Source organism: Triturus cristatus, chromosome 4_2, assembly GCF_964204655.1.
Source record: "Triturus cristatus chromosome 4_2, aTriCri1.1, whole genome shotgun sequence".
In the NCBI taxonomy this organism is placed as follows: domain Eukaryota; kingdom Metazoa; phylum Chordata; class Amphibia; order Caudata; family Salamandridae; genus Triturus; species Triturus cristatus.
In genome coordinates, this window is record NC_140586.1 from 966,725,280 (window position 1) to 966,748,604 (window position 23,325).

General features: G+C 50.3%; 1 protein-coding gene across 3 annotated transcripts in view; it reads left to right on the forward strand.

The window, feature by feature from the left end:
* The window catches only part of LOC146839163 (uncharacterized), a 102,801-nt gene that overhangs the window by 73,696 nt on the left and 5,780 nt on the right, over positions 1–23,325 (forward strand). For all 3 annotated transcript variants that reach the window (XM_085603156.1, XM_085603157.1, XM_085603158.1), the window contains one exon: positions 12,338–12,406. The gene's annotated coding sequence lies outside the window, so the exon portion shown is untranslated. The remainder of the gene's footprint in view (positions 1–12,337; positions 12,407–23,325) is intronic.

A 23,325-nucleotide genomic window follows, 5' to 3' on the forward strand; every position in this document is an offset into this window, starting at 1 on the left:
TTTATTTTAATATTCTGCGTTTGCAAATGCCACTTTTAGAAAGTTGGCCTTTGCTTGCCTAACCATTTCAGCCCGCCTCTGCGTGATGTGTATCTGCTGTCTGGCTTGCGTGAGTGACAGGGCTGGCGAAACCCAGATGGGCAGGGCTAGGTAGCCTGGTGGTGAATAGAAAGATTGACAGGTAGATGGGTGGGAGGAGTACACCTGGACTCTGAATAGGACTGTGCTCTGCCACCACAATGCCGGCTCCGCCCCCTGTGGAGCGTATGATGACTCTGCCCTGCACTCTGAAAGAAGAAGCCTGCATCGTGCCAACACAATGCTCCAGAACTGGACTGAACTAGGCAAGGGCCCCCCTGGCCTAGGAGAACAAAAGAAATGCAGTATAAATGTAGGAGCCCTGCTCCTAAGAAATCAGATCCGCTTTTGACCCAAGAAGAATCTCTGCCTGAGGAGGAGGCACCAGGAAAGCTGCAAGGAGGAAGACTGTCCCTATCCTGGGGGACTGGCCTGCAGTGGGGACCTTGCTGCCAAAGGAGAGAAGAGGGACCTTTTGCTAGAGACTTTGCTTTATTTTTATTTTCAAGAAACTTGTGCTTTTCAAAACGATCTCCAAGGGCTTGGAAGCGAGCTTGCCCCCTGAACTGAGCCCCAGGACCATTGGGCTCAACCTGACCTTCACTCGCCCACCGCTGGACTATGGTGTTCCTTCCCTCGCCGGAGCCGTGACTCTTGTGCCCCCCAGCCCCTTCTTGAGCCTTGACCGGACTGCTTAGCCGCTCCTGCCTTGGGAAGAGCCTCGCTCGATCTGAGCCACTCCCCCGACGCCGTGCTGGGCTGCCCCGTCACCTCGCTCACCGGAGGCTCGCTGCGCACCTTCACCCCTCCCGCCGGACTCGGCGTTGTGAGCATCTTCAAGCCTCGGACGGCCCAGACGTAGACAGCGTGCCCGGCTGCCCTGCTTTGTTCACTTGCCACCTGTAACACCCCGCTCTTGCTGTGAGCCTGAAGGACCAGACCCCCCTCGTGAAGTGTGGTAGCCCCGGATGCTGCTTCGCCCTTCTAAAGAGAGCCGCTGAAGTCCCGCACCCGCCTTCACAAAAAGAGACAAGGTACTGTACTTACGAACTTGACCGCGAGCTCGCATCGGATCCAGGGTCCGCAACGTTCTGTTTTCCCTGTGGTCTGACGCGTGCCTCCCGGTTGCCGCTGAGGCCCGCAGTTCACCTTGTTGCCCGCATAAGAACTTTCCGTTTAAAGAGAACTTTCCGTATTCATAGAGATTGTGGCCCCACCGTTTTCACCGTTACTGGGTCTTGTACTAATTCTGCTGAAAATATATAAAAGCCTTATTTTTGTATACAACCTGATTGGTGTCCGTTTGTGGTGCATGCAAGGGGTTTACTGTGTGTATAATTGCAAGTGCTTAACCGTGTACGCCCTGAAGTTTAGCCTTGACTGCTCGCGCCACGCACCAAGAGGGTGAGCAGGGGTTATTCTAAGGAGACATCCTTCGCCCTGACTAGTAGTAAAGGGTCCCTGCTTGTCGCTGGTACTTGCCTGCGCCAACCAGAGTCCCCTCATTTCTAACACAGTTCATTTACAAGCTATTTAAATGTTGTGTGTTAGAGACAAAAGCTGACATTCTACAGCCTTTCATTTCACACTCTGTAAAGCACGGTTGTCAGACAGTTCACTTTACAAAATCCTGTAACTTTGCTGCTTATTGTATTCTGGAGGTTGTGTGCACTTTTCATTCTCTGACTTCAAATTGTAAAACATAAGCTGACATTTGTCTCTGAACGTAGAGCAAATGTGATAAGATAAAACAAGACGGCCAGTAGACTCAGAAAATAGCCCGCCCTGATAAAATCTGACTCAATATATTGAGTGGGTGAGTAGATTTCTCAAGTCCTGTGAGAAGATTTTATAGTGTTCAGCCACATTATTCATTCATTATTATATCACTCAGTACACCCGCTCTGGTTGTGTAAGACGACGCAAGGAGAACAAGCAGGATTTAATCCAATTAAATTTTAAGCCCGACATATTTCTGAAATCTTCAGGCATTTCCATCACCTATGGGAGGGTCCATGAGGTTCATAGAGGTATACCAGTATATCATCCACATACAGCGAAATAACCTCCAAGGTGCCACCGATTGGTATCCACCATTGTGGCCCCTGTAAACGCACCAGGTTAGCAAATGTTTTAATCACCAGGACAAATATGGTCTTTGACAATAGAAATCTTTGCCTGGTGCGTTTTGCAGTCTGTATTGAGAAGAGACAGCGGTCTGTAAGAAGGCACCTCCAATGGCTGTCTGCCAGGTTTGGGGAGGACGGTGATCAATGCTTTGCTCATAGTCGCTAGTAGTTTGCCCAATTCCCTCACCTGGTTCAACAGTTGTAAGTGTTTTGGGTAAAGTGTAGCTCCATAGGTGGAGTACAACTCCACTAGGGGTCCGTCTGGCCCTATTGTCTTATTTTGAACCATTTGATCGATTGTGCATCTTTGTTCCCCGATCGCCAGGGGTTCGTATAGTATATTGTATTGCAGTGGGTCAAGTTGCGGCTGGGGGATGCTATCTGAGTAATCTTGTAGAGAAGGGCCATCCCCAGATGCCGTCCCTTTGTATAGCATTTTATACTAATCCGAGAAGGCTTTATTTATGTCGTCTTGTACATTCAGTAATACCTCTGTTGTGGACCTATTTGCAGTCACTTGGGATGTGGGGGATTCAGAGCACAGTGCATTTAGACGTGATCTAGCGAGGCTTGAACTGCCCGTGCAGTCCTCACCGTAGTGGTGTACTTAGTGCCCTACAGTGGGGGAGAGAACCTATCTAATATGGTGTTGTGCACTGCATTGAAGTCCCCGCCCCATATATTTGACGCTAGGAGGGAGATTAATCAGGAATTGTGATTTGTTGCAATTGGACACGTATATCATGACCAAAGTGATTTTGTGTCCTTCTGGGTCTATCAGTGTACTGGGTATCCCCAGGGGTGCCATAGGAGCCAGCAAGATGAGCACCCCCCTGGAATAAGCCAAATAGGCGGTTGACACTGGTTGGTCCTCCACCGACTTTGTAGTTTATGGAGTTCTGTAGCACTGAGATAAGTTTCCTGAAAAAATCCAAGGTGAGTCTGCTTTGAAAGTAAGAATAAAAGAGGTGACGGCATCTGGGTGTGGCCATTCCCTGGCTATTCCAGGTCAGGATGATATATGTGGGCACAAATGTTGAGTGACGCATCAGCATTTGCCCATCCGCCCTCCTCTAGGCTCAGAATTCTAGAGCCTGTGATCACAGTCGCTCCCCGACCCGCATGCATAAAGTAATGCTGTGTGTCCACGAACAAAAACATAAAACAATTACCTCAACTTCCAGTCCCTGATTGTCTCTCAAACATGGCCATGACCAAAGGAAATCTAAAAAGGAAATCAGAAAAGAGAGGAATATGTACCATCTGGATCCAGGGGATTACAGTCTCTTGAGTTGTCAAAGAGAGATATATACAATCTGTATAATGGTGGTGCCCATTTTTCCTCCCCCTACGCCTCAGCCGAGGCCAGAATGAACGGAGCCTTCTCCCCCTGATCTGAGAGGCCACTCCACTCCAAAAGAGGACACAGTTTGTGGTGTCGAATCACTTGGTCAGATGTCATTGCCATGAGTTCAAGGCCTGAGCGCAATTCTACCGGAGTGAGGTCCAAATCAAAGGTCATCTCTTGGCCCGGCTTGATGGAGGGGACCTAGGGAAGGCCGATGTTTGAATGTGGCTGGATTCAACCTCTGCCACAACTCGGAGCGTTATTTCGCTGCCTGCTCCTGGAGGGCAGGAGCTGATGCTTTGTGATCTGGAAGGTTTCCTGCCGGTATTGCGTTGAATATCGCAGGGCATTGGCAACACCTCCTTCGTCTCCAGCCAGGCCCAGGCATCTGCCGGTGTTGTGATAAACAGCATGGCTTCAGAGTCCACCATACACAATTTGGCCGTGTACATAAGTGAATATTTCAGGCCGAGTTGCTGGAGCTTCTGTTTGACCAGCAAGAATGAACCTCTGAGTTCTCTGTACTTCTGTAGTGTAGTCTGGATAGATGTTCACGGAGGCGTTGGAGATTTACGAAGGACCCTTGGACCTGGGGACTTGCAGTATGTGGTTGCGTTCCCAGTAGTTAAAGAGACGTGCCACCGCCGACAGTGGTGAAGGCTCCGAAGGAGGGCCTGGCCTGGGTCCCTGTGGAACTTTTCCAGCGAGAAGACTGCGGTACATTTACAGCCAATGGCAGAATGAAGCAGCCGATCCTCAAAAATAAGCTCCATACTGGGGACTTCTGGGAGGCCCACCACTTGTATATTGTTCTGGTAGATCAGCCTTCAGTGTCCCCGCACTGGTTGGGATAACTCCACCTAGAGGGCCTTGATGTGGGACTGCATCTCCGTCAGCGCGGGGCGGATTCCAGCCAGACCTGATTTGTTTGCCTCTTCTCTGTACCTGAGGGTGGCCTGATCTGCTCATAGGAACCCCATATCAATCACTGAGGAGGTCAGTTTAGTTCCCAGAGTAGTTTTAACATCCTTAATGCCCTGTAACAGCTCACTGAATCTCTTTACCCTGTCCTGTTCTGGTGGAGTACTGTGCCCATCTTCCCTCTGGGCAGGCTGGAGACAAGCCAGGGCCTGAGATCTTCCTTCTGTCTCCCTCATGCCGTTGTTAGACCATGATCATGGGAGTAGCTTTCGCACAGGTGGGAGAACGCGGAGAGTGCCCTGGATAAATACGAGGCCCAGTGTGGCATGGTAATGGGGGCTTGCAAGAAGGGGGCCCCTGAGTCTCTCATACTTAGTCGGTCTCTCCCTTTGCCTCACCCTGTGGACTCACAAGATCACAGCAGGGCCATCTTCACAGTAGCTGGTCTGCAGCAGCCACCTGGCTGTGGATCCGGTGAAGACAGACAGTTCCAGGATGAGGAGACGACAGGGAATATGCTCCAGCTCCTTCCCAACAATGGGCCGCTGTGTCTGTGGCTTGTCACTGTACTCTGGGGGGAGGGGAGGTCTACTCCCTTATGTGTTCGGGCCCTCCTGGCCCTATTGCAATGGAGGAGTGGGAGCCCCCTTAAAATTATGGCAGTGCCGGGGCATCCTTAATAAAGGCAATGCAGCAGCATGACAGTGCGGGCAGGATCGCCCAGCTCCTCAAGATGTCTGCCCACTCCCAGTCCAGTTCCTCTCCTGGGCAGGGTGTGAGGTGGGGGGCACTATTGTAACAGGGGGGCTCCACTCCCCGTGCAACGATAGCAGGCGTGTCAGCAATAACGTTTTGTAACCCGGGGCAATGCAGGTGCAGGGCGGCACAGTCCCTCAGGGCTCTTTCTCTCAGTCGAGCTCCCCTCCCCTCTTGGGCTGAGTATGTGGGAGCAGGGGCCAGCAAGCGGTCTCATGAGATGCGCCACAAGAGTCCCTCTGCCCCCTTCACTGCTGTTCGGACCGCAGGATTGTTTTGCCCCTTGTTGTGTGGGTCCAAGAGGGGACCCGGCACGGCTCCAGTAGCCCGCCGAGAGCAGTGAAGTGCACTGGCAGCAGGGCACGAGTCGGGGTACACGCGGGTGGACGGCGTCCACCCATTTTTTATACAGGGTGGACACCGTCCACCCTGCCAGGAAGTTGGGCCCCACTAAAAAAGATGCTGAATTTGTCCCGGTGTAATTTGCAAACACCGGGACACTTTCAGCAGCGCCAGCACGTTGTTATCTGCTTTTGATCGCAACAACCTGCAGGCGGGGACGGGGTGGGGCTCTCTTATTTAAGACTCCTGCTGTGCCAATAATAAAGGCCGAGTCTGAGGGGGTCTTCAGGCCTCCTTTTGTTCGAGGCTCCTGGCTGGCAGCAGTCAGGAGCCTCACACCTAGAAGCAAATGCAGCAGAGGGGAAACAAAGGCTCACACCTTGTTAGCACTTTACACATACTTAAGAGAGGCAGCTTTTCACTGTGTTCAGGCTCTGTTTAGGAGATATGCATGCACTGTAAGTACTACAGATGTGTTGGTCTTTCCTAGTATTTGCACAAAATAAATAGCATTTATATAGCGCTTACTACCCCAGAGGAGGCGTTGTAATAATTTAAATATCACTATTTTTTCTTTTAAAGCACTATGGGTAGAGGAAACTTTATACTGACAAAAGGTAACATTGGTGTCTGTGAAGCTCAAAAAAGTGTGAATCTTCTGCCTGAATCAGGAGGGTTTGCAAATATACTGGAAATGTGCTCAAATGTACTCATGATAGACCTGCTACACATATCCGTGAGGGCTTAAGATCTGATGCCACTTCTTGTGATGCCACTTCCTGTGATGCCACTTCCTGTGATGCCACTTGCTGTGATGTCACACGCCGCGATGTCATGCGCCGTGATGCCACTTTTTCTTTTTTTGCATATTTATATAGCGCGAATTCGACCCGAAGGTATTGGAGCGCTTTACATAGCACCGTATTTATATTACACATTCAGGCACGGGGAGATTAAGTGATTTGCCCAGAATCACAGGATGTGGACGCGACCCCGAGGCTCGAACCCTGGTTTCCTGCACCAGAGGTGGCAGCGCAGCCGACGGACCACATCCTCTCCCCTAATACTGATTAATTAGGTTAGTCCCCCCACTTCTTTTTAGGTCTCGCCTGCGAACGCAGCGCGAAGCGCTGCTGTCCGCAGCGAGATCTATTGTTGCTGACTTGCCTCGGAAGTGGGACAGGAGATGGGCACGAGCAAGGCTTTTGGCGGATTTGAGCCGGTGTACGCGCACGTGCACACGCACGTGCACACACGCAATGTGCACATCTCCTGTCCCGCTTCCGATAACATGCCAGCCCCGTTGGAGGCTCCGTGTGGGCTATTGTTGGCGTAAAGTGTAATTCTGAGCAACAATAGCCCACACGGAGCCCCCCCAGCCCTTCTTTACTCACCGGGCTGCTCTTCTGGGGGGGGCTCCTCCTCACGGCTGCAGCACTTCTGTTGCGGGGCTTCCCTACACTCCTGGAAGCCCCGCGCTGCTGTGGTCATCCTCGGCCGCCGCATTCTTCACCCGGGCCGCCTCCTGGGACCCGGGGCTTCTCTTCACTTCGGCCGCCACCGCGGGGCTCTCCCTTCAACATGGGAGCCCCGCATTAGCACGGCACGCCGGTTTCTGTTTTTGCCGGAGCAGGCCCCACCCACGTCCCGGGCAAGGGCGCCTGACTTCCGGCTTGAAGACTAGAAGTTAACAAGCAATTTCAATGCCATAGTTCTCGCATTGACGCGAGTTTGAACTATTGACATTTGCAAATAATAATGCCTTTTATTTTTGTTTTCTTTTTAAAAACCTAAATAAAAGGCATTGTTATTTACAATGTCAATAGCTCAAACTCGCATCAATGCGAGACCTATTGCATTGCAAATGCTTGTTTAGGACTTGTGCCCTGGCTGGCAGGAGTGACTGTACAGGCCGCAGTCTGAGGCATGACACAGGTCTAACTTTGTACCTGCCCCGGCGTGTCAAGTAGAAACCTGCTGGACTCATGGAGTGAGGTAAGCTGGACTCCCAGGGTCCACAGAGGCAGCTTGTGCTTCGACTGGTAAGGGGGAGCCTACGGAATACTGTGCAGCAGGCCGGAGATATGGAGCTGCCTTCCTCCGCGTCCATCCTGATTGCCATTGTGACAACACACGCCTAAAAAAGCGTCTCTTAGGTACTAGAATGTGCCTGTTTTTTAGGGCTGAGCCTTTGGAGGTGCAAAGTTTTGTTCCACCTTTCATTCCGTCTTTTCTCTTCTTTACCACCTTTCTTTTCTGCCATCTAATTATGTTCTCGTCCCAGAATGCTCTTCCCATGACATGTTGTGTAAATACTCAGAATTAAAATTGTCTCACGTTTTCAGTCTTGTAAGCTCTCATTCATTAGAGATACAGTGTCGAGTATTATGCATTATTTACCATTCTTTGTCCATACAGAAGTCAGGAAAAAGCGTCAAATTCCCAGAACCCATTGTAACTCACGACTACAAGAGACTAAACCGGTTGCATTTTAATGACTATCTAGGTCACAGCTAAGCCTCCCATGCAGGCAGCCAGCCCTCTTCTCTGATGATGCACATCGAAAACAAATTGGAGAAAAGTCAAGAAAGTAAAGATCATCGGTCACTGGAAACATCAGAGTGAACCAACAGGGAATCTGACTCTGGACAATTCATGACCATTGGTGACAGGTGCTGGAGAAAGAAGAGAAAAGAAAGACTGCATGGGTGGTAGCATGACACCCAGGTCACAGCACTGGGAGGATAAAACTGTGCCAGTAATAAAAGTGAGACACAGAAAAGAAACAGAAACCACTGTACACCATGGGCCTGATTCAAATGTCAGTGGACGGACACTCCATCACAAATGTTGCTAGTAGCCCGTCCGTCTTATTAAAAGTTCATTATATTTTGTGGAAAATGTAATAAAGCGCACAGGGTATTCGCCTTGTTCGTGATGCAGTAACCTGTTTGCCAATTCTCGAATTCAGGCCTCAAGTCTGCAACCAGCGTGGTAGGAGAGAGATCCAACATTACAGTACTAGAGAGGGGGGCGGCTGGAGGCAACCGTAGCCCCAGGAGAACTGGAAAAGGAATCAGAGTTTCAGAGTGGACTGATAGCAAATGAATCCTTGAGTCTGTTGTGAGCACAGGTGTCTCTTAGGATCCTTTCATCTCACAAGCTTGTCTTGTGTGACACTTGGATCCTCCCATCGAGGCAGGCAGCCTCCGGGTGTTGTTTTTTCTGAGACTCTTCTCCCCTCGAGTAAAGTGTCAGTAACACTGATGCATAAAGTGCCCGATGGAGGCCGCAGGAGTAGGTTGCATTGTACACCAACACACCGCCCAGTGGAGAAGGAAGCAGACCCGGAAACTAAAACGCACCTACCTGTGCACCGCCTCTGCTTATACCTTAAAAGCACCTACCTGTGCACTGCCTCTGTTTATACCTCATAAGCACCCACTTGTGCACCGCCTCTGTTTATACCTCATAAACACCAACCTCTGCACATCCTGTTTATACTTCATAAGCACTTATCTGTGCACCTCATCTGTCTATACCTCCTAAGCATCTACCTGAGCCCCTCCTTTGTTTTTTACTTCACAAGCACCTACCTGTTCATCTCATCTGTTTATACCTCATAAGCTCCTAGCAGTTGATCGCCTCTGTTTGGGCCTCATAACCTACCTGTGCACCTCCTCTGTGTAAACCTCTTAAGCACTTATCTGTGCACCTCCTCTGTTATACCTCATAAGCACCTACCTGTGCACCTTCCCTGTTTATTCCTCATAAGTACCAAACTGGGGCCAAGATGGCGGCGAGGTGAGACGTGTCCTCTCGTCTCTCTCTCTGGCTGTCCGGGAATCCACCAGGCTCGGGCCTGCTACAGCCGTCGCTGTGCTAGAATCCTGTCCGGGATAGCACGCTGGGGTCGGCAGCACCCACTTTTCCGACAAATATCCCTGAGGCGGTGGAGTAGAGCGGTGCACAAGATCGCGGCCTGCGGCTGAAGGAGGAGCTGCGGCCTCCAGTTTGGAACTGCGCCGGGCTGGCGCTGCAGGGGAAGGGCCCTGCGGCAAGTGACTTGGAGTTCGGTGCCTCGGCCCACTATCTCAGCCGGGGGCACTGGGACCGCCACACCGCCGCTGCTGACCCGAGGAGCTGCGATCGGCACCAGTGGCGACTCCGGAGCTGAGAGGCGGTTACGTTGGACCCTGCTTAACACCCGTTGGCCGCACCTGGTGAGCGGAGCCGAGCGCCCACGTCTGTCGCTGCGTGCATTCCAGCCAGCAGACGGTGGAGTTGACTGAGGAAGTCCGGTCCTGCCTGAACCTTTGCACAGCCCTGGAGAACATTGGAGGTGAGAGGGGACACCTAGGACGGCACCTCTACACGTGGAGCCCTTCACCCCAGCTGGCGGAGCGCGCCATCTGCTTGCAGTGCCCCGTGGAGATCTTTTGGCCGGTGCCCCACGTTCCCTGCGGGTACTACACACACGGGCCCTATGTTGACTGCCTGCACGGGGGCACGAGCGTGACTGCTGGTAGAAGTGTTCGCCGAGAGGCGGCCCGTCTCGTCTGGGTGTGGCTTGTGGTGGGCTGGAGGCTCCCCGCTCAACCCCCTTTCAGAACACGCACAGCGGCTTACCACTCTGGAGTGACTGGCACCTGGGGCGGTGAATATACCCTTGTGGACATTAGTGGTGCGCCCTGGCCCCCGTGCCTTGACAACAGTGAAGGGCCTTTGAACTGCGAGCGCCAGTTGGGAATTGTGGCGACAGCTTTGGATGGGCGGTGAGGCCCTGTCATCTGCAGAACTTGGCAGCTTTGCCGGATCTATCTGGCCCTGAGACTTTACCAGCGAACCTCCCTCACGAGGATGCTCTCTAGCGACCTAACACCCATCCCTAGTACTCGGCCAAGCCAGCACAGTGACATACGGCCACAACCTCCCTTACGTCCCCTCCTTGCTGGGGCAGCACTATGGCCTCCATGCGGGGGGTGGAAAAGTAAGTCCCTGCAGGAGCTCTTTGCATACCCACAGGGGGGAAAACGCCATCGGACTCCGCAAAACAGACTGGCACTACTTCGACATCCATGGGTGGCCTTTCTGGAATCTTTGTTCTCGGCCCTCCAGGACGATTTAAACACTGTGAAGCGGGAACTCACTGCGGAACTTAAGGACGCCCGAAAAGACCTGGATGGCATTGGGGACCGGGTGGTGGGTTTGGAGGACAAAAGTGACACACGTGATGAGGAGGTCTCCTTCTTGCAGCAGGAACTTATCCGCATACACGACCAGCATGTGGACCTCCAGACTCACTTGGAGGATTTGGAGAGTGAGACCAAACGCAGAAGCGGGTGATATATTCATGTTTGTGCGTGAACTGGTTAATCACATCCTAGGTAACCCCTTAGATACTGAGCTCCAGATCGACAATGCTCACTATGTGGGTCCCCCCCGCCCTGACAATGCTCCACCTGCGGACATATTAGTCTGGGTGCACGACTTCCGCACCAAAGAGGAAATTCTTTGGAAGGCCTGGACTCAGCATTCAGTCACGTTTAGAGACCAAACTCCGGTTCTTTACCAGGATCTCGCTGCCCTTAAGCATCAAAAATGTAAGACCTTTCGCCCCATCACTGAAGCTCTGTGCCAGCGCCACATTGTGTACTCCTGGGGCCACCCATTCCGTCTTATATTCCGATACGATGGCAAGCTTTACCAACTTCGCTCCCTGTCGGAAGCCAGCCGAGTTGTGCTGATTGAGATACCAGACGAGGAGGACGGCAGCGACACTCAGGACTGGGGGCCCGGCGATGCTCAGCCGCGTTGAAGGTAGCAGGGACGCAGATGTCGCCCCAACCGCCCGCAGCGTCCAGGCCCCAATGAGATCGCAAAGGGACAGTAGGTCGCCCTAGTGGCATTACCAGTGACTCATGCTAGGTCGCCATCCTCGTCATAGGCCTGAGCCATATATCTCTTTCAAAGCATTTCTGCTCCTTGGGCGGCCTGGGGTGGGGGGGATGTGATTGGCAACGTAGTTCCCGTGTAGATGTTTACTCTGATCTTCCGTGGAAGACGGACTGTCACCAAGACTTTTGATTCATTATGGCACCTGTTGTACCGGGGTTTCCTTACTCTTTTCCAGGGACTGTTTCTCTTTTTTCCTCCCTCCTGTGCTCCCCATTGCTCTCCTACCATTGCTGGGATCGGCTTCCTCAATTGGCAACAGGCGCCCTCTAGCCATCCTCTGCTGCTGCAGTTCTGCATTCTCCCCGCCATAGATGCCTCCTCACAGTCTTAAAGTCCTCACACTTAATGCACGGGGGCTCAATCATCCCATCAAACGTCGGGCGATTTTGGCCTACCTGGAGAGCTCAGGGGCTGACATATGCTTATTGCAGGAAACGCACCTGCTGGCTAAAGATTGTCATAGACTCCGGTCACGTGCTTTCCCGACACAATTCTTTTCCTCTGGTTCTTCTAAATCAGCTGGGGTGGCGATTCTGATTTCAAGGGCTTTTCAGGGAAAAGTAGTACAGAAGGAGGCCAACATCAAAGGCAGACTTCTCACCTATCAGTTTGTGATTGGGTGACTGTGACACCTTTACTGGCATTCCTGATTGGGTTACGAAATGAGGAGGTACGTGTATCCTTTGTGATTCTATTTTTTTACTTTATTTTCTTCTGTTTAGGTAAATTATCACAGATTCTTTCTCTGCAAAATAGTATGTCTGTCCCCTTTTTACAGTCCTCTTCGTCTCTCTTCCTTTTCCAGGTTCTTCAATGCACTTCTAGAACGTTCTGGTTCCCCTCCGACGATCCCTCGGGAGAAAACAGGACCCAGGTAAGTGTTTGCCTTTAATTCTTAAAGGATTTGCCTTGTTTATTTTAGATAATGCAGTAGGGGGTGTGAGGAGCCATATATTCTATTTATAACCCAAACCGTCACCAGTGTAATCTTTCGTGACTACCTCCCCCCCTTCACCTCAGTTCTTCTTCCCAAACCACCCTCCCTCCCTAGTCTCTGCTCACTCCTTTGAGCAGTTCCCAGCCAACTACAGATCTGGCCACGCACCTGAGAGAGCCTCACTCCTCCTGGAACGTGGCGGGGCATCGTGTCTCCTTCTCTCCGTTTCTGGCATGTCTGTCCTGCAGAGCAGCACCGCCTTCTCTCCTCATCTCGCATCTTCCTCGTCCCTCACGTCCTCCTTCTGACCGGGTGGTTGAGTCCTGCCTCCCTCTTCTTCCGGGGTTGTTCTTAAAGGACCAGTACCGCTTCTAGGCTCTTCCTGCAGCAGCGGAGTACTGGTCATGTGGGCAGCCGGCTCTGATTGAGCTGCCTCGCTCCTGCTGACGTCGGGAACAGCTGAGACTGCAGGCTGTGAAAAAGGGGAGAAGAAGTGGGGCAAAGTGATGAATACAAGCCCCAGCTAGGCCCGCAAGAGACAAGGGTTCGCTCTTCTGTAATGAAATCTACAAGGAAGTTGGCACGGAAACTGCAAAGTACAAAGACAACGTTTATTAACCCTTAAGGGTGGTCCTACAATCCACACAACACTCTTCAGTATTGCAAGGAGTAGCACACAGAACGTACATACACAGTCCCCTTATATACACAACAGAGGGGCTCATGAGTGGGTGGATAGCACATGAAGTCGAAGAACATTACCATGTAAGGTCATTCCCAATTCTAAATCGATACATGGGCGGAGCTAGCATGCTCCTTGAGTCCGAAAAAACACATGGTCAAGCAGAACTAATTATAACAGACGTGGTCAGTTCTGGGCATGCGCCAGATGGACAAGAGGGCTATTTATAAACTGTTGCTAGGCAGATTACAAGAGCAACTAACACAGAGGCCGGACTCTCCTCATGGCGAACACGTGGCATCATGTCAATACAAAATGGAGTCCAAACTTCGGCCAACATAACGAAGAAAACTCGATCTAAAGGGGAAGCATTAATGTTTTCAGTAAATGCTTAATCACATTCTGCTTTAATTTACAACAGACGACCCTTTCAGCATTTACTGAAGACATCCGGCTTCCAGGAGTAGTCATCATAGATGTCAATTATCATCATTCCTTTAACCTCTTTAGCTAAACCCTTCTGGCGAGCAACCTCAGCAATAGCTTTCTTATCTGGAATGCAGAATGAAATGCATACAGAACAGCATAATGGTCCACATTGGATACACATACAGAGGAAAAACAGAATTGCTATGATAATACAGAGACCAGTCAAAACCTTCCAACCCCAGGCAGTAACCAACGCCCAAAACCATCCAGAAAAGGACCATGTGCCGTTTTCTGTGTGGATTTCGGCAGCTATCTTATGCAGTTTATTGATGGCACTATAAACAGATGGCGTATGATCAGGAATAAACACACAGCAGCTACTTCCGATAATTTTACAAGCTCCTCCTCGATCAGCTAACATCACATCTAGCACCATACGATTTTGCAATGCAACTATTCTAGTAATTTGCAGTTCTTCCGTAATATTCCCAAGAGCGGCAGCAGTCTGATTAGTCACAGCTTCTACTACTCTCGTTAATCTTCGGATTTTCCTACTATTCAAAGCAGCTCCAACAAAGAAGAACAGTCCCAAGTTGAAATCAATATACTGTTGCAAACTAGTGTCTGTCTGGTCTACTTCATTAATCGATAAAGTGCGCTTGTATCTATTTATAGTCACATTATTCAGCAATTTCAGGTCTTTATGATATGATGCAGGTGCTAGGAATACAGGGGGTAATAGGAATGATACATAGCATACCCCAGACCACCCAGCTGGCAAACGGTAATAACCTTTATTCCCGCACACAAAGTAGGTATTATGGGATGCTAGAAAGGTGCTGTTGTTCAGCCCGTCAATGTTCAACACCTTTACGCAATCACTGACACCAACAGGAATAAAACCCACACTCTGGACACACAGGTCCGCTTGGGCTTGTGCTACTTGGATCACAAATTTGTCCATTCCTATAGTGTCTCTTGTGTTTGTGAAGATGTAGGGAATGGATTCATTGTCCGGTCTGTACTCTTCCCATTCCCAAATTGTTCCATTCGCTTGTGGGTATCCATTTCTGTCCTGATGACATTCTTTATTAAGTCTGAACAGCAATCGTCCCACTGTCGGCTTCCGAGTAGCAAACAACAAAGTGTACCATGCCCTACAAGAGCCATTGTGAGAAAAGGGAAGTGGAATGAATGGCGTACCTCCTTTCTTCTGATGAGCTGGCATCATCCCACATATCCAACAGTTCGTAGCGTTCGTAGCAACGTGGGTATGATGCAGCATCTGAATAAAAGTGTTATTTAAATAGGACTGCCGATGCTTCAATTCTTGATACGGCAATGTATAAAAGTAGTGCTCCGCAGGCACTGGAGTTGTCAGCACAAGCGTGTTCCGAGCAGGAGTAACCTCCTCCACAAACCATGTCGTTATGCCAACAATAGCTATTGTTAGCATGAACCCCAACGCACAAAAGATTTTCTTCTTCTCCATGTCAAAAAGAAACAATACTCTGATGTCTTCCTGTAACTAAAAAGGTCTGTCAGAACTCTTTCCCCTTGGGCAGCGGTTGATTTCTTCACCAACGGGCCAAGACGGGTGTCGCTACACTAATGCAGGGCTGATCCCCCCCCCTTGCCACAGCGGCTCTCCGTTTCACTAACCCAAGGGCCGTTCTGACAGTATGTCCCGGTACTAGAGATCTCACTTTCTTGGTCGCAGATGATATCGCCTTCCTCCAGAAGTCGTGTGGTCCGAAAAGAGCTCCTCAGTGTCGTTTGGCTTTGCAGCACGGCCTGTCTCTGCTGCTAGGACTTCTCGTTGATCGGTCAGCACGGCAGACTCCACCAATCCGGGCGGCACCTTCCGACAATGCAGGGAATGAATCCAGTTCTTTTTGTTCGAGACTCGCACTGCCGTCCTCGTCGCCAGAAGGACTTGCTCAGGGCCGGTCCAGCGGGGCTCCAAACTGTTCGACCTGTCGAAGACCTTGACCATCACATGGTCGCCAGGTCGGAGACCATGTCCTTCGCCAGTAGACCGATCAGGGAGCGCCTCTCGGACCTGTTGATGAATAGAAACCAAGTTATCCGTTAGTTGTGCCAGATAATCACTCATCATCACACAGGGTACATCATACACAGCCTTAGGCCTCGGCGGACCCCAAATGTTCATTGGGCGCCCGAAAACAATTTCGTACGGCGTAAGGCCGGTTCGGGAGTGTGGTACTGATCTAATTGATAATAACGCCAGTGGCAAGGCATCTGGCCAAGTCAAAGATGTCGAAGCTTGGATTTTGGCGATTTTGAGCTTCAATGTACCATTGTACTTCTCAACTAGTCCTGCAGACTGTGGGTGGAACACAGCGTGGAACTTCTGGGTGATGCCTAGGCCCTTCAAGACATACTTTATAACATCCGCTACAAAGTGAGGGCCATTATCACTCCACAGAAGTCTACAGACGCCGTATCGAGGGAAAAACTCTTTCAGTAGTAGCTTCGCTGTGGTCATTGCCGTATTGTCTTTCGCAGGGTATGCCTCGACCCATTTACTAAAGGCGCACACCACTACCAGAACATACTTCAAATTGTTACAGCGCTCAAGCTGGATGTAATCCATCTGCAGGACCTCGAAGGGTGCAGTGGGTGTCGCAAATCCCCCTGCTGGAGTTCGCGTGCCTTTCCCTGGGTTATACTTCAGACAGATCATACAGGTCTGTACCACCCTCTTTGCCGTGCTAGCAATCTCTGGATGCTCCCAGACTTGGGTAAGCAATTTCACAATTGCGGAAGCTCCAACATGTGCTAGCCCATGTGCCATTTGAACCATAGGTTGTACGAAAGCCGTGGGTAACTTCCATCTATCCATCTGTCTATTTCTCCAACAACCCTCGTCATCCAACTCTCCCTCGCTAGCCCATTGCTCCCGCTCCTTTTCAGAAGCGGTCCTTTGTATCTCTCGCACTTCTTCCTTTGCATCACGCCATCTCTCCATCTGCGATTTCACTACATACATGGCAGTAGCACCGGGCTGCATCGCAGTCTCTCGTGCCACTCGGTCTGCTAACGCATTCCCTTCTCCAACTTTGTCAACTACTTTCCTATGGGCGCTACACTTAACAATAGCAATTTTCTTTGGGTACGTCAATGCAGTTAAAAGATTGTGAACTAACTCTCCATGCATTATCTGTACCCCATGTGATGTTAGAAACCCTCTCTCCTTCCAGAGTAGACCGAAGTCATGTGCTACTCCGAAGGCATAGCGGCTATCTGTGTATACATTCACACACAATCCTGTACTGAGCTCACATGCTCGTGTTAACGCTATCAGTTCTGCTGCTTGAGCTGACTTCTGTGGTATGCGTGCTGTCTCCACTACCGTCTGTAACGTAGTAATTGCATACGCTGCTGAAGTCGTACCATCTGGTAGCTTCAGACATGACCCATCTACCCATAGTTCTCCATCTACCTCTGAAAAGGGCGTATCCTGGAGATCGATACGACCCTTTGTCTGTTCCTCAGTCACAAGAATACAATCATGCGCTTTCTGTGCCTCAGGCTGGGTCTCGGGGTATGGCAACAATGTGGCCGGGTTTAATGTCACGCACCTTTTCAACGTAATATGAGGAGCCAAAAGCGTCAACTCATATCCCGTTAAACGGGCACTGGTCAAATGTTGCGTCTTTGTTTGGTTAAGCAGGGCATCAACAGCGTGGGGAACTAACACCAACAGTTTATGGGACAACACAATTCCTTCACTCTGCCGTATTGACACAGCTGTCGCCGCGACTGAGCGAAAACACCCTGGCAATGCGCGGGCGACAGGATCAAGTACAGCCGAAAAGTATGCACAAGGGCGTTGCTTATCACCATGCATCTGTACTAAAACTGACAATGCACATCCATCTTTCTCATGCACATACAATGAAAAGGGTTTTGCATAATCAGGGGTCCCTAACACTGGTGCTGAACAAAGGGCCTGTCGTAATTGCTGGAAAGCAGCATCACACTCATCTGACCACGGGATTGGGATGGGCGTATCTTTTGTCAGGAGAGCTAGTAATGGCTTAGCCATATGTGAAAACCCCAATATCCACTGTCTACAAAAAGAAACGAGACCCAAAAATGCACGCACATCCTTCTGTGTGGATGGTCTCGGTGTGTCCAAGATCACTTGGATACGATCTGGTGTGAGTGCACGCCCCTCCTTAGACAAAAGGTGACCTAAATAAGTCACCTTTGGTCTACAGAATTGCAATTTCTTTTTAGAGACCTTATGATTGTGGGAAGCTAAAAAGGAAAGTAAGGATAGTGTGCTCTTCTCGCACAGCTCTAGGGTGTCAGCCGCCAGCAAAATGTCATCGACATATTGAATGAGGGCGACCCCCTCGAGCAACGCAAAGGAATCCAGCTGTCGCTTCAAAGCCTGGCTGTAAATACTAGGGCTTTCTGTGTAACCCTGGGGAATTCTACAAAAGCGATAAGATCTATTGTTTAATGTGAAACCAAAAAGAAATCGGCTATCAGGGTGGATGGGAATAGAAAAGAAGGCATTTTTCAAATCAATCACCGAGAACACGGTCGCCGTAGGCGGGACCAGGGTGAGCAACGTCGTGATATCGGAAACCACCGGGTACTGAGGTATCACGATTTTGTTCACTTCTCTTAAATCAATTATGAACCGATAGACCTTTGCATCCGTGTCCTTTTTCAGAATAGGGAGAATCGGACTGTTACAGATATTATAGGGAACTTCTTCCACTACTCCTACTGCGATCAAATCCTGCACGATTTGTATGAGAGCTTCCTCGCCCTCCTGTGAAATGCGATACTGTGGGAGGCGTGGTAGCACCGCCCCCTCCTGGACACTAATGTGGACCGGAGGAATCACCATTTGTCCCACATCCGTGTCTGAAGTCGCCCATAAAGCGCGGGGGAGGGTAGCCAACAAAGCCTCCTCTGAGATCGTACACATCCGCTCGGATCGGGGGTAATTGTCATTTAGAATCACTCTCACACCGTCAGGGGAACAGCGAATCGTAGCCCTGAAGTGTTTTAACATGTCAAGGCCCATAATGTTATCCGGGGTGTACGGGGCAAGTAGAAACGGACAGGGTGCCGAAAAACAATCAACCTTAAATGAAAGGGGCTGTGAAAGAGGGCTTTGAGAGAGTGTACCGTCAAACCCTACCGATGTAACCATTGAGCCGGATGGGGGAGCCCCTGGAGCCAAGTACCTAGACAATGCACTACGTGTCGCTCCTGTATCCACTAGGAACTGATCAGTAGAACCTAAAACCTCAGCCGATACATAAGGACCCGTCTGATCGACCGGCACCTCAACTGCTTCAGACCCCCATCCAACGCATTCCTATGCATGCTGCGAATCATGATACCCCGAATGATCGGCGTCTGATACATGATACTGGTGCTGACGATCGAACACATTTGAGCTGTCCCGCTGCTGCCCCGCAGTGTCGAAGCGGACATTATTATTAGAATTCCCTCTAAAGTTCGAGAAGCCTCCTCTACCCCTCTGGCCACCCGGAGTGTGCCCCTGCCGTGAAGCATGCAACTCCGGGCACTCCCGGGCCCAATGGCCCAACTGCTTACAGTACGCACATTGGTTTCTATTCAAATCAGAGCGGCCCGAAGGGGGACCATAAGATCCGCCCCTGCCCCTATTGCTATTATTACCCCGGCGGGGCGGGCCATATACTTGTGCTAACATGACTTTTGTTTTTAGATCTTTCGATTTCTTCTCCTCCTGGCCCTTCGCCTCCTGTTCCTGTCGCTCATAATACTGGGCGATGGTCAGAAGGGCCGTCGGTGTCGCGGAGGACCAAGAACTCTCACTCGCTTTTAGCCGTGCCGCAACGGCCGGCAGCATATTAGCCACAAATTTGTCCGCGAAAAGGTGGCGGCCTGTGTCGTCGGTAAGCGACTGACCACTAAAATCATGAAACGTTTCCTCAAAGCGCGTGAAGAAATCTGCCACTGACTCATCGACCTTTTGCTTACATGCTGCCAACATATTCCAATCAATCTTTTTAGGGGGGATTATTGTTTTTAATTTGGCGACAATAGCAGCCGGAAGTTCTAGAATACTCTGGGGCGGCTTCTGTGCGGGCTTCCGTTCCCTATCCTCATCCTCAAGGTCAGACCACCGAGCCTTAAAGGCAGCGACATCATCCACCTTTCGGACAGAGCGCCACGTGTCTGGTGGTAGAATAAGGCCAAAGAACAGATCTATATCCGCTAGGGTCATAACGCAAGAATTCAAGGCCCCCTCAACTTCTTCATAGAAGGCCGCTGGATTCTTGCGAGGGTCAGGCAATGCATTTTTTAACGCCATAACATCGGCCCTATGCCACGGGGTATAAACCCAGTTATACACGAAATATCCCTTAGCATCGGCAGAGTTAATATCAGAACTAGTCCCCGCTCCTTTAGGAGGAACGTACAAAGGCGCTGCTTCTCGCATTGGTTTAATATGCACTACAACATCCTTATCTGACTGGGAGGTGGACGAGTGGCCCTCTGCTGCAACCGAATCCGACTGCTTCTCTTCCTCCACTCGTTGGCGTGCCTTCTCTCGAAGGGTCAGCACCTCGTCCCGCAAGGCGAACAGCCGCCGAGCCGCATCCAGAGCCTTAGAGGGAGAAAAAGCACCATTACGTATTGCCCTGTAATCCAAAGCCACATCATCAGGCTCTAGAACATCAGAATACTTTCGAAAAGCCGAAATCACTTCATCCGCGAAATGTCCCAGAAAATACACTCTATCTCTCTCCTGCCACGGCCCCCAAGTGCGAACTAGGTCCTCCAGAGATACCTTGCCCTTCAGCGCGCGGAAAGAAAGTTTGCGAAGCTCAGCCATTTGCTCGGCCGACAGCATGGACCGTGTGTCTACTTTACCCGAAGCTGGGTCAGAATCCTGCGGCCGTGGAGCAGACGCACCAACATAAGGAGGCGGAGGGCGATCTAGTAAATAAAAATCATCATCAGGATTATTAAGGACAGGATAAAGCGGTTGGCGAACGACATATTGACCCGAGACTTGGAGTCTACGCTCTTTCTCCTGCTTCTCCGCCTGCTCTTTGTCCTCCCGACTTTTCGCTTCTTCCGCTCGCACATGATCATTCTTCCGTTGCTCTTTATCAAACAGTGCTTTCTCACGTTTCTCTCGCTCACGCACTTCCTTCACCCATAATCGCACACACTCAAACATATCCTGACGAGCACGTCGCTTACACAGACACTGTTCCACATACTCAATCTTACGCATATCAAACGATCCATACAACGGCCATCGCAACTCAGGATCCTTCTTAGTATATTTCCTCCACAATGTGCTGTACATTATGGAAGAAAGACCATGCTTCACATACATATCCCTACTAGGAGTCCCCTCTGGGGGAGCTGGAGCAGATTCCTCGAGGTTCAACCGGTTTCCCAAGCAGCAGCACCACTTACGGAGTGCGCTAAAAGCAGGCATGCTAGAAATAGTGCAAAATATGCAATATTATCAAATAAAATGGCACTTAATCGTTGCGCCGTTACAAGTTTACACAGCTCCGGAGAAATTTCTCCACATTACCTGCCTATATGTGTTGCAACGCATATATTTCACAAAGACATATTCAAAATATGACTAGTCACCATCAATCAAGCTCAAATAGCCAAACCAGGCTTCAAAAACTCGGAGCAAGTACCGTACAACGGTTCTTACCAATCAAGAGTCCAGGTTCCAACTGCCAAGCTCCACAATCGCCCAAACGGCTCTCACGGCAGGACCGACAGAAGAGGTCTCAGTCGATGACCGGCGCCACCCAGACGGTCAGCTCGGAAGGGAAGGAAGAAAAACCTCGGGATGCCAGGGCTAAGACGCCGCTGGCAGTGATCACGTCCCCGGCCAAACTCCTCACCTTCGTCGCGACCAGTCCTTCGAGCATCCGAGTCGCCGATGAGCCCCACGTGACGGGCGCCAATTGATGAATACAAGCCCCAGCTAGGCCCGCAAGAGACAAGGGTTCGCTCTTCTGTAATGAAATCTACAAGGAAGTTGGCACGGAAACTGCAAAGTACAAAGACAACGTTTATTAACCCTTAAGGGTGGTCCTACAATCCACACAACACTCTTCAGTATTGCAAGGAGTAGCACACAGAACGTACATACACAGTCCCCTTATATACACAACAGAGGGGCTCATGAGTGGGTGGATAGCACATGAAGTCGAAGAACATTACCATGTAAGGTCATTCCCAATTCTAAATCGATACATGGGCGGAGCTAGCATGCTCCTTGAGTCCGAAAAAACACATGGTCAAGCAGAACTAATTATAACAGACGTGGTCAGTTCTGGGCATGCGCCAGATGGACAAGAGGGCTATTTATAAACTGTTGCTAGGCAGATTACAAGAGCAACTAACACAGAGGCCGGACTCTCCTCATGGCGAACACGTGGCATCATGTCAATACAAAATGGAGTCCAAACTTCGGCCAACATAACGAAGAAAACTCGATCTAAAGGGGAAGCATTAATGTTTTCAGTAAATGCTTAATCACATTCTGCTTTAATTTACAACAAAAGTGTCAGCTTCCTCCTCTCCTTCCCTCTCTGTCAGTGCTAAAGTGCATATGCTCTCCATGTAAATTGTGTTATAGATTGGTGTCTCCATGACTGGATATTTGATTTACCTGTTAGCCCCGGGGGCCTGAAGCACTGGTTGTGCCACCCCCGTGAGTAGCCCTGAAAACGGTAACTCAGACCTGCCATTGCAGAGTCGGCACGCAGTTTGTAACTGCCATGTCGACTAGGCCAGTGCACACACTGGCCGGTCCCTAACCTTCCCTTTTCTTACATGTGAGACATCCCTCAGGTAGGCCCAAGGTACCCCTGTGGGCAGGGTGCAATGTATGTGAAAGGTAGGACACTCCCTGGTGTGTGTGGCAATAGTGAATTACAGCCAATTCTGTTTTTCACTATTGCAAGGCTACCAGTTTCCCATAGGCTAGAATGGGAGGTTTGTATCTTATAAACATAACTGGCCCATGGAATTCGGTAAGAAAATAGAATTTAGTATGCCTGAACTCAGAATCTAAAGATGCATCTTTTAGTGAAAGTGATTTTTACGTTCTGTGTTTGAAAATACCACTTTTAGAAAATAGGTTTTTTCTTGTTCAGTCATCCCGTGTGCCTCTGCTGGAATGTGGATTGCCTGTCTCGGTTTTGGATGACAGAAGGCTGGGGGCCCGGAGGGGCTCCAGATGGTCTAGGTAGGTCAGGAAAGGGCCAAATAGACCTGAACTGCGATGGGGGAAGGGGGAGGAGATTTCCTTGCATCTCAAAGGGCCTGTTCTGCCTCTGACAAGGCCGTCTCCACCTCCTGCCAGGAATTCACACCAGAGCAGGCCCAACTGGTTCTGACCGAACACAGACACTCTCTGCCTGTAAGATCAAAGGATTTTTAGATACAAATACTGGGTCCCAGACTCCTCAACTTTAGAACTCATCTGGAACAAGAAGACTGCCAAGAAGAGGGGCCGGAGAAGCTGCAAAAAGGAACAACTGCTTTTCTGGACTGACCTGCAGTGGCTGCTTCTGTCTTGGGCAGTGAAAGGCCTGGACTGGACTTTCTGCAACCTAATTTGTGAGTCTCTCCAAGGGCTTGAGGTAGAGCTTGCCCCCTGTTCACAAAGTCTCAGGAACAGCAAACACTTCAAGTTCTTCGACCCACAGAACTG